Source organism: Phycodurus eques, chromosome 16 (assembly GCF_024500275.1).
Source record: "Phycodurus eques isolate BA_2022a chromosome 16, UOR_Pequ_1.1, whole genome shotgun sequence".
Taxonomy (NCBI): Eukaryota; Metazoa; Chordata; class Actinopteri; order Syngnathiformes; family Syngnathidae; genus Phycodurus; species Phycodurus eques.
The window spans coordinates 6478045-6498250 of NC_084540.1; the positions used below are offsets into that span (position 1 = coordinate 6478045).

At 41.0% G+C, this 20206-nt stretch overlaps 1 protein-coding gene across 8 annotated transcripts in view; it reads left to right on the plus strand.

Moving 5' to 3' along the window:
• The window catches only part of hoxb3a (homeobox B3a), a 94998-nt gene that overhangs the window by 53260 nt on the left and 21532 nt on the right, over positions 1-20206 (plus strand). Inside the window, exon 4 of one of the 8 annotated variants that reach the window (XM_061701257.1) lies at positions 16473-16539. The exons of the other annotated variants lie outside the window; for them this stretch is intronic. The gene's annotated coding sequence lies outside the window, so the exon portion shown is untranslated. The remainder of the gene's footprint in view (positions 1-16472; positions 16540-20206) is intronic. 8 annotated transcript variants of the gene reach the window in all.

Below are 20206 nucleotides of genomic sequence, written 5' to 3' on the forward strand. Positions count from 1 at the left end.
ATCACTTCCTGTCTGCCTCTGCATTCCTCTCTCTGTCCATCCCTCCTCGTTCTCTCAACCCCCCTCTCTCTCTCCTTGCTTTTTCTCCCTGTCAGCCAGCAGCCAGTTACTTCTCTTGATTTATAGTGAGGTTGGGTGTCAGCGTGCGGCCGCGCCTGCCATTTTGTGTTTGCGAGGGAGTGCTGTTGTTTATGGCGTTGCACGTGATAAGTCGTCGAGAGATGGTGTGGAGGAAATGACGGCCGATGGAGCGGCGATACATTGGAGACGTCGGAGCAGAATGGCTCCTCTTTCGGGTCTCCATATGCCTTCATTTTCTCCATGCCTTCACATACGGCCCATGCCTTTTTTAATCTGCATTTGATTAGCTCAAAGCTTTGTCTTTTTCTTGGGAGCTGTAGCACCAGGTGTTGAATTTCTGCGCTGAGCAATTAACTGAAAATTAGGTTAATTTTGACACACAGTGGAAGCCCCGTCTGCCGTGAAATCTCAACAAGAGTATTTCATCTAGCTGAGAGTTGTGATTGAGTCCAAGTTACTGCTAAAGATGTATAAAGCATTCTACACTGGGAAAAATAGTAATTCATTGTCGTTTGCGCATGATTAAAATGTTGCAAACTGACGTATTGTGCCCCTATTTTCATCGAAAATAAATAATATTCGTTAGTGTAACACATTTTAATTACATGCAACCGATATACATGCTCAAATTATGTAAATTCAAATGACTTTTTCAGCACTAGAAGTTAATTTTCGGCTGCACGTGATTAAAATATGGTAAACTGACGTAGTTTTCCCCTCTTCCTTGAAAATAATGCAAAAATATATGTAGATTTACCACATTTTTGTCATGTGCAACCTACATGTTCGAATTAAGTAAAGGACTTTTCTCCCCTGTGTAATAGCCAACTAACTGCGATTTTTCATAAAATGATATACGCACATGACATTCTATGCACTATAGGAGACCTCAGTAACATTATTTTAGAATCAAAATAACCAGTGGTGTGTTAAAAACAAGACTGAAAACAAGAATCTCGTTTTATTTTAGAAGACGTTTTTTTTCAAGCCCTCTTTCTGTTTACGCCCAAAAAAAAATTATTTTCTTTTTTAAATTTTTTTTATGAGGCTACATGGAGATGAGGCTGGTATCAGAATGAGGGCGCAGTCCGTGTTTACGCCATGCGTGGATTTAATGACGTAAATGCTTAGCATTATTATTATTATTTATTCATTCATTTATTTTCCGTACAGCTTATCCTAACTACGGTCGTGGGTGTGCTGGAGCGTATCTCAACTATCTTCGTTTGAGAGGCGGGGTACACCTGAACTGGTCGCCAGCCAATGGCAGGGCGAATATTATTACATTTGTGCTTATTCTACTAATAGCTGTATAGAATAATAATAAATAAATAAATAAATAAATAAAAACAGTTGTACAAAACGTGTATAGCATCAAGTTGTTTTATTAGCAGGATTTCACTGTAATTATACTTTATAATAGTCATAATAAAACACATTAAGCATGGCAATTAAATAAAATAATAATGGGGTCGAGATTGCTTTACAATACCATTTCTAAGGGATTCTTCTGTACATTCCCGCCAACCCCATCCAACTCCATTAGTCTTAACCGATGTAAACAAATTAGAGTTGATCCGCAATTTCCCCGTCACATATTGATGGCAATGCATGGCAGCATGAGACTCAGCTTTAGAAAATGTGAATTCCTCCTGTCTGCCGCCGTGTAAAATATAACATCCCACCTTATTTGTGAAGAGAGAGTATTCCTTACACGTTATCATACATTATAAAACATCTTTTTTTTTTTTTTTTTTTGCTTTTTGTCAGTGTTCATCAGTATTCGCCATACGACTGTATAAAATGGGAATCGATGCATTATTTATTTATTTATATTTTCGAATCAAGCGCGTGTAAGTTTTTACTCCACCAGAGTAATGGGCAGCAGCAGCAGCTCACTTGTCTTATCTAATCCTAAGGCATGTGCCTACTTTTAAGTGTGTTTGGTCTGGAAAGATAGTGCCAAATCCACGTAAAATATTTCAAATATTTGAAGAAACAACATCACTCTGCGTGCCTGACACATCCATTACCACCTAACAGCTAAGGGGGTAATCAAATCTCGCAAGGGGTATCACCATTCACAACTCTCCGCATCCACAAAACACTAGTTTTGTAGTTGGTATAGGTTGGTGCGTTTTCATGGTTGGTTGTCGCGGAACGAAAAGTAAGAGGCGACCCAAATTAAACTAATAATGCTGTAGGAAAAAAAGGAATCATGACATAGGCCTACTTTAAATGGAAGATATATGATGCATAAATAATAAAATTTGATACGTTGATTTATATTTTGTAATTTGTGGTCAAAGGGCAGGTTAATAAAACTCACACATTTGACAGACAGGGAAGACCCCTGCACGCGAAACGACCCTTCCCATTCACGAAGCCATATTGTCTTCGTCATGAGTATGACTTACATTTGCACTCAAGTGAAGTTCCATTGAAAATACGCCTTGCAAACATCATGAGCACTACAATTAAAGTAAATTAAATTACAATTAAAGTTTGGCGGATCAATGTACAGTCCACGTATGTCTGGAAATAAACGGATATTTTAAAACACTCAAGACACAATAACAAAGACAATGTAATAATAATAATAATAACTTCAATTTATACATCTATAGGAAAATAATAACAAATAGTACAGTTCTGGTTAATTCCAGCAAGAGTACAAGACAAAATTGTGCTTGAATATAAAAGAGAAGTAAAGAAAGTAATTTGAAAAAAGGGAATTGAACAATCAGACTTCGAAAGAGTCAAACATAAATCAGACGACAGCAAGGCTCCGTAAGCTGTTGCATGTCAAATGATGAAAATTCACCATATTATCAAATTCATTACAATAAAAATATAAACTTTTCCCTGCTGCTGAAAATAAATCACCATGAAATAAATACAGTATCCCTTTAAGAATTGTAAATACATCAAACGAGATAAGTTAACAATTGTTAAAATCTGCAAAATCAGGTTGGTTTATTCTGTTTTTTTTTTCAAGCATGTATATGTCTTCATTTATACGTATTTTTTATTACTATTATTTTTGTCTTTGTCGCCCTCTCCTTGTGTCTGTATTTTTTTTCTTCTTCCTGTGGCCGTGGGGGCGAGTCTATACGCGCGGGAAGATAACGCACACAAAACATACTACAAAGACAGACGGACTGACAAAACCAAGGCCATGTTTTAGCAGTCGAATTGTTCCTCTGCCGCAGCATGCAAAACTAAATCCTAACAAATTAAGTACGATCTCGAATATACGACTATAGCTGTTGTGTAATCATGCCGCCGTGAAAGTAATTATAAGCGAATATACAACGTTGTTGATACTATTGTTAAGTCAGTTGCTAAATGTCAGAGTAGTTGAGTCGATGTAAGATCATTTTAATCATTAATTTGACCTTACCCCCCCCCCCCCTCCCCCCCAATTATTATTTTGATTATTCATATTTCTGGTCCTGGTTACATCCGGTTTTGTATTAAATTGTATTGTATTTTTACTCTGAAAGTGCTATTTTAAGCACATATTTGAGGAAGATGCCAATAATTTCCCAGTAGTAAAAATCTTTGCCCACCCCCCTCTCTCTCTCTCCACCACCTTCCTCCTCTGCTGATTGCTCTCAGTTTGACACCATGTAATAACCAACATCTGGGCCTCATGCAGGCAAGACAGACAGGCAGGTCAAAACGCACCTCACTGACCCCCTTGGCCCACCTCAACTACACTACCTTATTGGACAGTGACAAGGAACCAGAATCCCCCGCCTTCTCCCCGACTGTTTAGGCATTTCTTGGCTCTCAGTCGGCTGCTTGGTTCAGGAACAGTTCACTCAGTCATTCCGGTACATCCCGCATACGCAAGGGTGAAGGGACAGATGCAGGTTAGCAGGAATTAGATGTTATGTAATGGTCGATATGGATGATATTGTTAAAAAAAAGTCACAGATCAGCATTGGGGGCGAGTGCATACGTCAGGGTAAGGAACTACAGACCAAGAAAAGATGTCTGCATTCTCGAAGAAGAGACCAAGAAAGTGCATCATCAGTTAAAAAAACGTATACATGTAATATTTTTATTCAGCAGACTCAATTGAAATCATATATTGTTATCTCACTGGTGCACAAATATTCTGGGAATAAGAAGCTGAGGTAAATGCTGCAGCGCAGAGCAGGAAGAGTGCGCAGAAAGAGCGCCTGCGCGCCTTTTTTTTTTAGGGGAGCAGAAAAAGGGGCCCAGACATAGCAGACCACATCTGCTTGTGAACAATCGAGAAGAATAGCAATGCCAGCCAGCAGCGTGCGCGTAGAAATACGCACTGAAAATCCATCCACGCTTTCCCAAAAGAGACCGCGCTGCTGTCTTTTTTTCAAATTGTGTTCAGAATAGACTTGATCCGTTGAAATCGTCAACCTCACCCAAAAGAGATCCACAACAAGACAGGGTGCAGATACGTAAGTTGCGTTTTAGTCATTCTGTGTTCTGCTGGTGTGTGTTTCCGATGCATCCCGATGCTCTGGAGCTCACTGAGGAGGCGCCACTACTGGACAAGAATTTGGTTCCCTCTATGTGTCTCAGTTGAGCCTTCTGAAGACAGATGCCTGCAGGATAGGTAACAAAAAAGGGGTGTGCAGCCTCGCCATTCTCTCTCTCTCTCTCTCTCTCTCTCCTCTCTCTCTCCCTCTTTTGCCCTCCTGTATTGTTTGTCGAGAGAGAGAGCGAAAGAGAGAACACGGGAGAGGGGAAGTGAGAGAACGTGCGTGTCGTATTCAATGGGACTGGGCAGCCAGGTGAAACAGATCCATAGCCGCACAATAACCAGGTTTACATGGTGCCTTGTATCCCGGTTAGAATTGGCTTAGAAGCCCAAACCGAATGAAAATGCTCCACAAACCTCACAATCAGAATAAACAGGTCGAATCCAAATGGAAATTCATAGGGGTGGACTATTCATTTTGCCAAACTGATCAGAAGTACATTTTCGTCATTTAAACCATTCATTGGAATGTTACGCTCTGTTTGCGCATGCTCCACCTTGACGTGAATGTGCCTTGATGTCATCCTTTACTCATTTGAAAATGTGGCGGCTTCCAACCAGAGCTGGTCTAGGATGAAGATGTTTTTAACTGCAAACCCCAATTCCAATGAAGTTGGTATGTGGTGTAAAGTGTAAATAAAAACAGATTATAATTATTTGCAAATCCTTTCCCACCGATATTCAACTGAATACATTACAAAGATCAGATAGTTCATGTTATAACTGATAAACGTTATCCCCCCCCCCCCCCCCCCCCAACACATTCCCAAAAAGCTGGGAAGGGCAAAAAAAGACTGGCAAGTAAGGAATGCTAAAAAACAAACAAACACCTGTTTGGAACATTCCACAGGTGAGCAGGTTAATTGGAAACAAGTGAGTGTCATAATTGGGTACAAAAGGAGCATCCCCAAAAGGCTCAGTTCTTCACAAGCAAGGATGGGGCAAGGTTCATCATTTTTGAACAAGTGCTTGAGCAAATAGTCCAACTGTTTAAGAACAATGTTTCTCACTGTGCAACTGCAAGAAGTTTGGAAATTTCATTTTATACGCTCTATAATATCATGAAAACCAACTTTGAATGCCCATGACCTTCGATCCCTCAGGCAGCACTGCATTAAAAGTGGCATCATTGCTTAAAGGATATTGCCACATGGGATCAGGTACACTTCGTCTACAAATGCAAGTTAAAACTCTACCATGCAAAGCGAGAGCCATATATAAACCACACCCAGAAAAGCCGCCACCCGGCTTCTTTGAGCCCAAGCTCATCTGAGATGGACTGACGCAAAGGGGAAAAGTGTGCACTTCAAATTTTTTTTGTAAATCATGCACGCTCTGTGCTCTGGAACAAACAGGAAATGTACCATCAGGATTGTTATCAGCGCAAAGTTAAAAAGCCAGCATCTGTGATGGTATCGGGGTGTCCATGGCATGGAGATTTTGCACATCTGTGAAGGCACTATTAATGCTGAAAGATACATACAGGTTTTGGAGCAACATATGCTGCCATCCAAGCAATGTCTTTTTCAGGGACATCACTGCTTATTTCAGCAAGAAATTGCCAAGCCACATACTGCAAATTTTACAAAAGTGTGGCTTCATAGCAAAAGAGTGTGAGTATTAGACTGGCCTGCCAGCAGTCCAGACCTGTCTCCCATTGAAAATTTGCGGCACATTATTTGGCGCAAAACACGCCAACGGAGACTGCGGACTGTTGAGGAACTGAAGTTGTACATCAAGCAACAATGGCAAAGAATTCACCCTACAAAGCTTCAACAATTAGTGTCCTCAGTTCCCAAATGTTTACTGAGTGTTGCTAAACATGCCCGTTTCCCAACTTTTTTGAAACATGTTGCAGGCATCAAATTCAAATTGAGTCAATATTTGCAATATTTGCATTGGCTTTTCAGTTTGAACATTACATATCTTTCATATCTATCTATCTATCTGTCTTTGTATTGTGTTAAATTGAATATAGGTTGAAATGGATTTGCAAGACATTGTATTCTGTTTTTAGTTATATTTTACACGATGTCCCAACTTCATTGGAATTGGGGTTTGTACTTTGGTTGTTGGTTTATTCATTCATTCATCTTACCTACCGCTTATCCTCACTAGGGTCGCGGCCGTGCTGGAGCCTATCCCAGCTAACTCTGGGCGAGGGGCGGAGTACACCCTGAACTGGTCGCCAGCCAATCGCAGCCACATATAAACAAACAACCATTTGCACTCACATTCACACCTACGGGCAATTTAGAATCTTCATTTAACCTACCATGCATGTTTTTGGGATGTGGGAGGAAACCGGAGTACCTGGAGAAAACCCACCCAGGCACGGGGAGAACATGCAAACTCCACACTGGCGAGGCTGGGATTTGAACCCCGATCCTCAGAAATGTGAGGCAGATTTGCTAACCAGTCACCCGCTGTTCCACCCTGTTGCTTTAGTAAAAGTGTAAAAAAATTTGCAACTGATGACTGACTGCCATCTTGATCTGTAAAATGGCTGATCTGATTAAATTGAGTTGTATATGTTAACACCAGATCAGAATAGATCACGTCACATGTAAACAGTTGACGTGAGATCCATCCATACATTTACTGTACCGCTTTATCCTCACAGGGGTCACGGGCGTGCTGGAGCCTATTCCAGCTATCTTCAGAGGAGATACACCCTGAATTGGTCGCCAGCCAATCGCAGCGCACATGTAAAAAAAAACAACCATTTGCGCACACATTCACACCTAAGGGCAATCTAGAGTCTTCAATCAACCTACTATGCATGTTTTTGGGATGTGGGAGGAAACCGGCGCGCCCGGAGAAAACCCACGCTGGCACGGGGAGAACATGCAAACGCCACACAGGCGGGGTAGGGATTCGAACCCAGGTCCTTAGAACTGTGAAGCAGATGTGCTAACCAATCGTCCACCGTGCCTCCTTTGATGTGAGCTCTTAAATCTTATTGATTTCAATTGGTATGACAAATAAGTATATAAACCCGGCTAACGATTTATGATGGTTTGGGGCGATTGTTTACCCTCAACTTCCACTCCACTCTTGTCTTCCCTTTGTCTCTCATTCTGTCCATCCTCAACTTTCAGCAATGTGCTTCCATTAAGGAGTCACAAGTTCAACTATTGCTAAATTTTAGAGGTTTTTATGTACAAGTTTGTCATAGAGTTACAATATATAGCTCCGTAGTTTTGTTGGTTTTGGACATTTTTGTCTAAGCATCCTGATCTGATTTTCATCAGTGACAATATATGGACAGAAGACCAATCAAAGGGGAACGATACAAAATACGGCTGCAATGTTTGAAATACAGTACGACAGGACTGATTGACTATGCTGAGATCCATGTATAGCAGCTTTATCCTGTTATTTATGTCTTGATACTTGGCCCTTCTGCCAGTGGGCCAAATGGTTTGATTAAATCACCATTACCGTTTTTTTTTTTTCCTGCCATTTGAGGAACATGCTGATGGCTCAGGGATAATCAGATAATCTTAGCTAGTGAGCTTTAGTCTTCACTCTGTGATGCTTTTTCAGAAGCCTGCACCAATACTCCATCAGCTTGATAATTTCTTTCAGTGGGGCTACTGTGTTAACGATCAGAAATCAGCTGCATGTATGAGTGTTTTTTTTCTGCACAACACAACAAACTGGATGGTGACACCAGTTAGTAGTTAGTAGTGTCAGTTAGTCACAACCATGAAGTTCACTGAAGTCAGAAAGATGTTCTGATGAAACCCTTATATGTCGGTTATATAAAAATTACAACGCATTACTTTTTGTTGACTTTACTGTTCATAAGAACTAATTGGCTCATTGCAAACCTTATTATTGGTGACAACTCTGCCACTCTACTCTGACAAAACTGGTGAATCGGACACTTCTCATGTCTCATGTTTAACCCCCACAGCCTACACCCTTCTTTAAACCCCCAACACACTCATTCTCTCTTTATCTTGCTCCATCTCTTTCCATCTCCCCTTAAGTCAGGGCTTCCTTTGAGTTTGAGGTTAAAGATTAGCATCTCTGATAAAGATTAACTCCATCAATGGAAGGTGCTGATGGCATGGATATCCAGCCCGTGATTGTTGTTGACCAAGGGGTGAACATACTGGGGTTGCGCCCTGCCTACAGCAAAAATAGTCTGTCATGGTGGTAAACTGATTGCTGAGCCTAAGGTGTAATGGAAAATTCTTGAGTGGATTGCAAAACGCAACATTAAAGGCTCACCATATGAGTTGAGGAGTTGTTTTACTTCATCCAAAAAGAGTTGAAATTATTCAGTACACAGGAATATTTTCGTTAGAGAATGCAAGATCAATTGTAGTTTACATTGGTGACATCTTAAGTTTGACATCGTTTTTTTTTTTTGCTAAATACATGCTAATGCTGCATTACAGACTCCTGGGAAATAGTAAATATCTAACTTGGAACTTGTGAGTCAGTCAAAAGATTGCTGATGACTTGAGGTCATTATAGTTGAACATTATAGTTGATGCTGCTGAAAACTATAAATCTGCTGACAACAAACCTTTTTCATTTGCCATCTTCATTCTGCTTAACATTTTACCAAATTACTTCATTCAGACTGTCCTTATATAAAATATCTTCGCAGAAATTCCCTTTCAAAACCAGCTTTTTATAAATGCTAATAGCCCACAATTAACTTATATAATTAACTTAACGATATATATATATAAAATGATGTTCCCTGCTAATACCCAACATGTTTATCGAGATCATCAACAATCTTTTGACTGACTCAAAAGTTCCAAGTTAGATACTTCCCAGCAGTCTGTAATGCAACATTATCAAACAAACAAACTAAGTCAAACTTTAGTTGTCAACAATGAAAACTACAGTTGATCTTGCATTCTCTAAAAAAATATTGAATCACTTCAGCTCATTTTGGATGAAGTAAAAAAACTCCTCAACTCCTATAGTGAGCCTGTTATGTTGCATTTTGCAATCCACTGAAGAATTTTACACTTTAGGCTTAGCAATCAGTTTACCACCATGTCAGACATTTTTTGCTGTAGACACATGTACAGTATATATAACAATGGGCACTGCCATTGTTGTGTGATGTCTAATTTATCTCAGTGATGTCGCATCTGAAAGATACCATTTTATCAAACAAGCTTCAATTCACATGCAGGTTTTCCAAAAGTGCTAACTTGTAGTGTGTTGGCTCTATAATTTAGATTTGTTGTGACATAATGGCACATCCACAGACATTTTTGGGGGCAGGTGCTCAAGCCAAAAAAGGCACCCATCACCAAAATTATTCATACTATTAAGAAAAAACAGTAGTATATATTGAACTATATTTATTTATGTTAACACAATCAACACAGTCAATAAAACAACTATTAACAATGGAGGTAAAGGTAAGCTAAAGTTATTATAAAAAGTGTTCAACTCAATTGAAAAGAAATTGAGAAAAGAAGTAATAATGAACAACCGTGATAATGTGATTACACAAGTGAACACATCCTTTTATAAATGGGGATGTCGGTGTGTTCAGAATTAAGCAACGACATTCAAACTCATGTTAAATGTGGGTCAGCGCACACCTGCCACCATTTAAAGTGCCTCTCATTAACCCCAAATAAATTAAGGTGGGAGAATAATGTACAATTCTACCAAGAACTCAAATAAATGCCCCTCAAATGTGAAAATACTTGGGTGAAATTGATGATCGAGGATCAATTTATTTCATTTATTTTTTTAAATATAAAAATGAATTTTAAAAAATGGGTTGCAGCAAAAAGCGCAGGTGTTTGAGCGCTACAGGGGTCGAAGTGTACACGTGCCTGGTGACGTGCCTTAGCCGACCTCTAACTCATAGGGACATCCAGTTTGATTTTTTTTTTTTTTTTGTTATAGCGTAATTCCACAAAATATATTGCAAGCTGCATAATTTGCCTGTGTCACAATCAATCACAAACATCAGGTACAATGGCAATATTTGCATAGCAAAACAATGCAAGAGCAACAAACTATATAGCTTTGAGTTAAAACCAAAAGTGTAGTGAAATAAATAGACAGAAGCAGGACCAGACAGATGTATACACTCCATTTGCAGTGCACATGGCTTTTGAAAAAAAGTGTTGAAAAGTGCTTGTGTGTCATCTACCGGTGGGAGGAAGAAGGAAGGAGATGACATGTAGCACAATGCAAGGATTGTCATCGCTTCCCATTTAGTGTGTCAGTGTCTGTGGTCATGGTGGTGATGCTGCATGACTGTTCAACCTCATTAAACTTCAACATTTCCAAATGGAAAACAAACTTTAAATACTGACTTTAGTTTTGGGAGCTTATTATAGAGTTGTTTTTGGTGGCCGAAAGGTGTCAGGATATTTCTTTATGGGTCCTTTTCATATCATTTGATTATTAGCGGTAAAGACATGGCCCACTGAATTTCCTTTTGAAAATTAATTAAGTTTACTTCTGTAAATATTTGAATTATTGGCAGTTGTTATCCATTAAAAGTTCAGAATTGTTTCAAAGAAAACAAATATTCAAAATTCATATTTTTTAAACTTGCCAAAATGTATTTACCATTAGGAGTCCAAAATACACCCTTGGCAGGGTCCTCGATGGTGCATGGGAGTTCGCCCAACCAGTCTACATGTGTTTTGTGGACTTGGAGAAGGCGTTCTACCGTGTCCCTCGGGGGGTCCTGTGGGGGTTGTCCCTGATACTGGCTGTTCGGTCCTGTACGACCGGAGTCAGAGTTTGGTCCGCATATCCGGCAATAAGTCGGACTCATTTAAGTAAGTTGGACTGCGCCAAGGCTGCCCTTTGTCACCGATTCTGTTCATAACTTTTATGGACAGAATTTCTCGGTGCAGCCGAGGCGTAGAGGGGGTCCGGTTTGGTGGCCTCAGTATTGCATCTGTGCTTTTTTCTGATGATGTGGTTCTGTTGGCTTCATCAAGCCGTGACCTCCAACTCTCACTGGAGCACTTCGCAGCCGAGTGTGAAGCGGCTGGGATGAGAATCAGAACCTCCAAATCTGAGACCATAGTCCTCAGTCGGAAAAGTGTGACGTGCCCTCTCCAGATCGGGGATGAGATCCTGCCCCAAGTGGAGGAGTTCAAGTATCTTGGGGTCTTGTTCACGAGTGAGTGAAGAATGGAACCGGAGATAGACAGGTGGATCGGTGCAGCGTCTGCAGTGATGCAGACTTTGTATCGATCTGTTGTGGTAAAGAAGGAGCTAAGCCGAAAGGCGAAGCTCTTGATTTATCTACGTTCCTACCCTCACCTATGGTCACGAGCTGTGGATCGTGACAGAAAGAAGAAGATCCAGGATACAAGCGGCCGAAATGAGTTTCCTCCGCAGGGTGTCTGGGCTCTCCCTTAGAGATAGGGTAAGAAGCTCGATCATCCGGGAGGATCTCAGAGTAGAGCCACTGCTCCTTCACATCGAGAGGAGCCAGATGAGGTGGCTGGGGCATCTGATTCAGATGCCTCCCGGACACCTCCCTGGTGAGGTGTTCCGGGCACGTCCCACCGGGAGGAGACCCCTGGGACGACCCAGGACACGCTGGAGAGACTACGTCCTTCGGCTGGCCTCGGAATGCCTCGGGATCCCCCCGGAAGAGCTGGATGAAGTGGCTGGGGAGAGGGAAGTCTGGGCCTCCCTGCTAAAGCTCCTGCCCCCACGACCCAACCTCTGATAAGTGGTAGAAAATGGATGGATGGATGAGTCCAAAATAAAGTTTCTTGATTTGCAACATGGCGGCATGCTGAACGAATGGTTAGCACATCAGCCTCACAGTTCTGAAGACCGGCGTTCAAATCCCGGCAATATTGGCCTGTGTGGAGTTTGCATGTTCAACCCGTGCCTGCATGGGTTTTCTCCAGGTACTCCAGTTTCCTCCCACAGCCCAAAAACATGCGTGGTAGGTAAATTGAAGACTCGAAATTGCCCGTAGGTGTGAATCTGAGTGCGACTGGTTGTTTGTTTCTATGTGCCCTGCGATTGGCTGGCGAGCAGTTCAGGGTTTACCCCGCCTCTTGCCCAAAGATAGCTGGGATAGTCTCCAGCATGCCAGACCAACTTTTTGTAGTATTTGGGATGTAATATTGTCTCTATGATGCCTCCGGAAAAACATGAAATATGAATTTAAATTATTCACTCATCCCTGAGCTACAATGTTTTTCTGCCAAGAGGCCTGAAATCAGGTCATTCAAATTTCTTGAGCTTATCTACGTCACAAGCAAAGATCTCCACCTTCCCTTTCCATTCCCAAGCCAGCCCTGTCAACTTAACAAAGATGTGCTCTCACAAGTGGGTCTACTACAGAGGCAACCAATCAGAGGAAAGGGAGCGGTCTTAGCCAAATATGGAAAAAGCGGATACAAAACTGGGTCAAACGGAAGGTGACAACTGTTTTTTTTTTAAATGAAATTGACACTTTTATACGAAGTCCATGTTAGAGAATCACTGTATAAAGGTGTAAATAGCCAAAACTATGGGACCTTTAACATGCTTTTTCCATGAAACTAACACAAATGCTTCTTAATGTCTTCAGAATTCCTTCTTTGGTTATTTTACAAACGGCCCTTTTTGTTACTCAAGTTGTCTTTACCATTAATGCCACTGGAGAGAGCCTCGTTATCTTGTTGCAATACTGTGCGCTGAAGTGCCAGGATAAGGCAGCCATTTACATTCATAAAATAGGAGACGGCAAAATAAATGGTGTTAAAAACGAATTTCTGAAAGTGTCTAGGCGGCACGGTGGCTGACTGGTTAGAGCGTCAGCCTCACAGTTCTGAGGACCCAGTTCAATCCCCGGCCCCACCTTTGTGGAGTTTACATGTTCTCCTCGTGCCTGCGTGGGTTTTCTCTGGGCACTCCGGTTTCCTCCCACATCCCAAAAACATGCATTAATTGGAGACTCTAAATTGCCCGTAGGTGTGACTGTGAGTGCGAATGGTTGTTTGTTTCTATGTGCCCTGCGATTGGCTGGCAACCAGTTCAGGGTGTACCCCGCCTCCTGCCCGAATGACAGCTGGGATAGGCTCCAGCACGCCCGCGACCCTAGTGAGGAGAAAGCGGCTCAGAAAATGGATGGATGGATGAAAGTGTCTAAAGTATTGCATGTCTTTACCATTATTACAATTGTATAAAGACAAGACTGTAATGCTTTTAATAGGTAGCCAGGGTCATTTATGCCCTTGTATCTACAGAGTTTGAAGAGCAAATTGTAAATTGTGCAACTCACTTGATGTTTATGAAGATGTTTAGGCCTATAGGCTTCTTTACTCGCGCCGACGGCGATGGCGTTGACGTCACTGCGGCTATCTCGCACGCAGTTTGCCTTTATACTCAAGCGCAACCCACGCGCACTGTTTTGAAAGTGTGCTGCAGTTCTCCTTCAAGTCGGTGGTGTCGCTACGGCTGGTATTGGCTTGGACGCCACAAGGTGGAGTTTCCTCGGCATTTTGTGGTAGCCGTTTTTACTTTCGTTTCTGTAACAAGGAACAAAACAACAACAATGGCGACCGTGGAACAGAGTCTGCTAGAACAAATGGACGTAGATGTTAATTAGACGTTCAATTATGCTGCAAAATCGACCGAGAAGGCGGCGTAGGTGCTATGTGGAACCGGGAGGAACGCATATACATCATCACAGCATGTTACTTAAACGGACCAATCACGAGAGATTATCTCCATGGCATTCTACGCGCAGCAATATTTTTGCCGTGTGCGCGTCTACGCGAGGGGCCGCGCGACAGCGGGAGTTTAAGGAGGCCTTTATGCCTTTACTGTGATGCACTTTTGTCTTTACCGTTATAAAAAGAAGTGTACTTCAATGGGCCGCCACCATTCGCTTTGTCAATAAAGATTGCCTTGAGTATGAATGCCTTACATTTTAAATCAGCAATAACTTTTTGAAAATAGGACTTTAAGTTTAGCTATTTCAGCGAGAGATTTACCCATATACAACCAAGCCGGCATAAAAAAAAATGCTAAATTAGATTTTTTTTTTAAAAATATTTTTAACAAATGTCTTTACCATTATTGACCAAACTGTATGAAAATTACCCGTATAATGACAAGGTGGAGGAATTACATATTTTCAATATTTTTGTGAAATAGAAGACAAATATTGGAAAATCAGGAAAAGAATGAAATCCAAGCCAAGGTATTGTTTAAAACTATCCTTCAATCGTTCAATGTTTTTTTGCACTAAGAGAAAAGTGATCACATCGCATTCAGAGACAATATTAGAAAAGGCTTACTAAAAAAATAAAGTGTACTATGGCAAATAGGATGACGTAAGATTGGAAAGAAAAGTTGCTAATATCATTAAGGGGAAAAAAGCTATTCATAACGTTTTATTTAAACAGGCATACAAACCCTCCGTCTCTATTTTGTTGACATTTTGGCTCATCAGATGTGTGACCGTGGAGGCGGCCTCCTTCCTTTGTCTCGGCCTCCAGGCTAGTTGGCTAAGCTAGTCGGGCCTCCATCATTCTCTGCACAACTTTAGACACGTCCACTCTGACTGCTTGTTCCGAGTCTCCAAATTTGCGGCGTACGCAAGGGACACACTGTGAGAAAAGCCCGGCTGATGATGCGATGGAGATGGACGACAGCCAGAGCTGTGCGTGAGTGTATGGGCGGAAACAATAAATAACTTTTTGTGGTAGAAACTTGCAGAAGTGGTTGTATAGTGGTGCTGGTATTATGAAGGTCGGGAGAGCCTTGCTTTTGATTTATGAGTTTTGGGGAAGCTGTCGAGCGCCACTCGAGAGGCAGAGTGGGACAGCGATTTTATTCCATCACATTGATAGTAAAATCTGCAATGCAACATCACTACGTGCAATAGAAAAAAAGTCATCGGAATGTACTTAATTCGAACGTGTACATCGGTTGCACATGATTAATATGTGTTAAAATGTTGCTTTACTTTTTTTTTTACTTTTACATTAATTTTGTGATTATTTTCAAGGAAAATAGAGGGAAATGACGTCAGTTTACCAAATGTTAATCATGTGCAACTGAAAATGAAAGAAATTTGCAGTGATGAACAATGTGGACACTACTGCACATTAATCCACATTTTTGCAAAATTTAAACCCCAACACAGTTAATCAAAATGAGCACCACCGATACTTTCTACAATTATTGTGCTCTACAAAAACGAAGATTACGGCAGATTAAACGTGAATTTGGTGACATTATTCATGGACTGTGGATGCATATCTGCTTGGAAGCAGCGCCCCCCCCCCCCCCCCCCCCCCCCCCTCAAATCTGATATCTCCACATTGAGGACGGCTGACGGTTAGAATAATTGACTGAGGTTTAGAAACATTTGTAAATCACTGTGATTAACGTTTTCGCCTATTAAATGTTAATTAAAATAGAAACGAAGTCTTTGTTTTTGTTTTTTTTTACAAAACGAACTAGGGTTTTTTTTTTTACGAAACGAATTTGCATCAGAACTTTTCACACTTACACACGCACACACACTCACACTCACACATACACACACACGTTTTAATTTATTGTATTGTTTATATATATATATCACTTTCGATGATGGGACGGTGAATGCATCAATTGGGGACTACATCAATGGTTTTATGTAATTAATACAATGTTCAGAATCAATAAAGTCCACTTCGATACTTAGTGCAGCTTTATCTGCTCATGTTGCTTGGTTCCGGGATATGACAGTGGGGTATAGTTTATGGTCAGGATACCTGTCAATTAAACTACACTAGGATTCTGTTCTCTATTGGATTTGCAAGATCTTATAATGCCATGTCCCCCCCCCCCCCTCCCTCCTTTCCTCTATTCCTCCACTGTCTCCCCCCAACACCAGTTTTTAGGAGATTTGAGGAGGCTGCCCTTTTCCATCAAAATACCAGGATTTAGAAGATTAGCTCTCGGTAAGTTTCACCCCGTATTTTTTCTCCAACAAAGTTAGAATCTATTGCCATGGCACTCTAAATGTGTTTATGTCCAGTATGTAAGCCATGTAGACTTACTAGTGCTCGATGTTTAAAATAGTTTCAGAATAATACTTCCAATGCATTATGTATTTGTTTGCGTTGTATTTTTTTATTAACGTAAAAGTCAGTTCGAACACTGTTCAAATGCAAAATGTGTCAAATGTAAATTCCTACAATATGATTTATATAACAAAGACTATCTCCATATTGTCCTTATTAGGTTTCCAATATATTTAACACGCATTTATACAAATGTAAAGCGGTAAAACAGGCACAGAAATATTCCTAAAATCGTTCGAAATGGTATGTAAATATATAAGGTTTGGCACTGGGAGGACGTTTCAGCACTTGGATCAGGATAACTCAGCCATAATAAGAACTCGTGAAAATATTGCCCAAGAAATGCATTCATATACTTTTCAATCGAAAAGTATATGAATGCACAAGACCCCATTTGGAGGTTTGTTAAATCACACATATCGATGCATCTCCTTGTGTGGGCTCCTTGAGAAAACCACATTATTTCCCGAGGCACTATGAAATGTTGGATCCGCGACTCACAAAACATTGAATTGTTCAAGAAAAAGAAAAATCAAGCGCCATTCTTCGCACTCATTGGCGTGCATTTACAAGCGTGCACAAGTAAATCCCCTCTGGATGCACATCTCTCCCCCACACTGTTGTACGGTGTGGAAAAATGCTGATTATATGTTTGGTTAATGAGTAACGTGGTCTTAGCAGATCCTTCAATTGGCACAAAAGGCTTCGTTGAATCAAAACGTTGCAGACTTGCACATTTTCGGCTCCCACCTTCTTCCACCTACACGGAGCTCATCCTCTCATTTCAGCTGCCAACAACAAATGCTCTCTGCTTTTAACTCGGTCTATATTCACACTCACACGCACACGTACACGAGCGCGCGCATGTGAGAGATCTCATAAATCTTACCTGAATCCAAACGTCCCCCATAATAAAAAAAATAGAGGGGAGTAGAAAAGAGATAACGGATTGGATTCTGAGCAGGCTGTGAGAATGTGTGGTTGTAGTATACAATGCTCCTTTTTATTTTTATGTTTGAGCTCATTTAGTTTGCTGCTATATTCTTTACAAGCAGATTCAAATTCTGTCTACACTTAATGAGTGCTCTACTCTAGAAGATGTTGTTTTCTGTCACACCTCTTTTGGTGTCTTTATTCATGCATGCTATTTTGCATTGTTGTAAAGGGAGATGATAACAACGACTTGTGTAATAATCACTGATAGTGTGATATATATTCACATTAGTGCCGTGCAGGCCTGAATGGGTTAATTTCCCCCTCAGTTATGGTGTGAATGAGAGTGTGAACGGTTGCCTGTTTCACTATGTGCCCTGTGATTGACTGGTGACCAATCCAGGGTGCAGTTTGCTATATCCTGAAGTACAGGATATAAAGAAAATGGATGGATGGTTGAATGGAAATACAGGATCAATACCAGGGGTGTCAAACTCATTGTAGTTCAGGGGGCACATACAGCCTATTTTGACGTCAATGGGACTGGACCACTAAAATCATACCATACTTAATATAATAATGAACAACAATACGTTTTCCCTTTGTTTTAATGCAAAACAAAATGAGTACATTCGTAAAATCTTTCGATTTGATGACATTGAAAAAATCATTTTACAAAACAATCTCAGATTTCTTTAGACAACCCCAATTCCACTGAAGTTGGGATGTGGTGGTAAACATAAATAAAAACGGAATACGATGATTTGCAAATTATGTTCCACCTATATTTAATTGAATACACGACAAAGACAAGGTACTTAATGTTCCAACTGTTTTTAGAAAATTATCATTAACTTAGAATTTTATGGCTGCAACACGTTCCCAAAAAGGTGGGACAGGGTCATGTTTTCCACTGTGTTACCTTTTCTTTTAACAAGATTCAATAAACGTTTGACACGAATCGTTGAAGCTTTGTAGGTGGAATTCTTCAGCTGTTGAACAGTCCGAGGTCTCCGATGTCGTAGTTTAAACTTCATAATGCGCCGCATATTTTCAATGGGAGACAGGTCTGGACTGCAGGCAGGCCAGTCTAGTACCCACACTCTTTTACTACGAAGCCACACTGTTGTAATGCAGTTTGGCATTGTCTTGCTGAAATAAGCAGGGGCGTCCATGAAAAAGACGTTGCTTGGATGGCAGCATCTGTTTCTCCAAAACCTGTATGTACCTTTCAGCATTAATGGTGCCTTCACAGATGTGTAAGTTACCCATCCCATTGGCACTAACACAGCCCCATACCATCACAGATGCTGGCTTTTGAACTTTGTGTCCATAACAGTCCGGATGGTTCTTTTCCTCTTGGGCCCGGAGGACACGACGTCTACAATTTCCAAAAACAATTTGAAATGTGGTCTCATCGGACCACAGAACACTTTTCCACTTTGCATCAGTCCATCTTAGATGAGCTCGGGCCCAGAGAAGCCGGGAGCTTTTCTGGGTGTTGTTGATAAATGGCTTTTGCTTTGCGTAGTAGAGTTTCAAGTTGCACTTCCGGATGCATTGGTTTTCTGGAGTGTTCCTGAGCCCATGTGGTAATATCGTTTACACATTGATGTCGGTTTTTGATGCCGTGCCGCCTGAGGGATCAAAGGTCACGGGCATTCAATGTTGGTTCTCGGCCTTGCCGCTTCGATGCAGTCATTTCTCCAGATTATCTGAAGCTTTTAATGATATTATGGACCGTAGATAATGAAATCCCTAAATTCCTTGCAATTGTACGCTGAAGAACATTGTCCATGAACTGTTCAACTATTTTCTCACGCACTTGTTCACGAAGAGGTGAACCTCACCCCATCTTTGCTTGTGAATGACTGAGCAATTCATGGAAGCTCCTTTTATACCCAATCAGGGCACCCACCTGTTCCCAATTAGCCTGTTCACCTGTGGGATGTTCCAAACAGGTGTTTGATGAGCATTCCTCAACTTTCTCAGTCTTTTTTGCCACCTGTCCCAGCTTTTTTGGAACGTGTTGCAGCCATAAAATTCTAAGTTAATGATTATTTGCTAAAAACAATAAAGTTTATCAGTTTGAACATTCAATATATTGTCTTTGTAGTGTATTCAATTAAATATAGGTTGAACATGATTTGTAAATCATTGTATTCTGTTTTTATTTATGTTTAACACAACGTCCCAACTTCATTGGAATTGGGGTTGTACATGTGTGCATAATAACTGATCAAAGTAATTGTAGTTTAAGGCACAACACTTTAAGTTGCTGATATATGTAATTTAAAAAGATAGTATTCATCCATCCATTTTCTGAGCCGCTTCTCCTCACTAGGGTCGCGGGCGTGCTGGAGCCTATCCCAGCTGTCATCGGGCAGGAGGCGGGGTACACCCTGAACTGGTTGCCAGCCAATCGCAGGGCACAGAGAAACAAACAACCATTCGCACTCACAGTCATGCCTACGGGCAATTTAGGGTCTCCAATTAATGCATGTTTTTGGGATGTGGGAGGAAACCGGAGTGCCCGAAGAAAACCCACGCAGGCACGGGGAGAACATGCAAACTCCACACAGGCGGGGACGGGGATTGAACCCCGCACCTC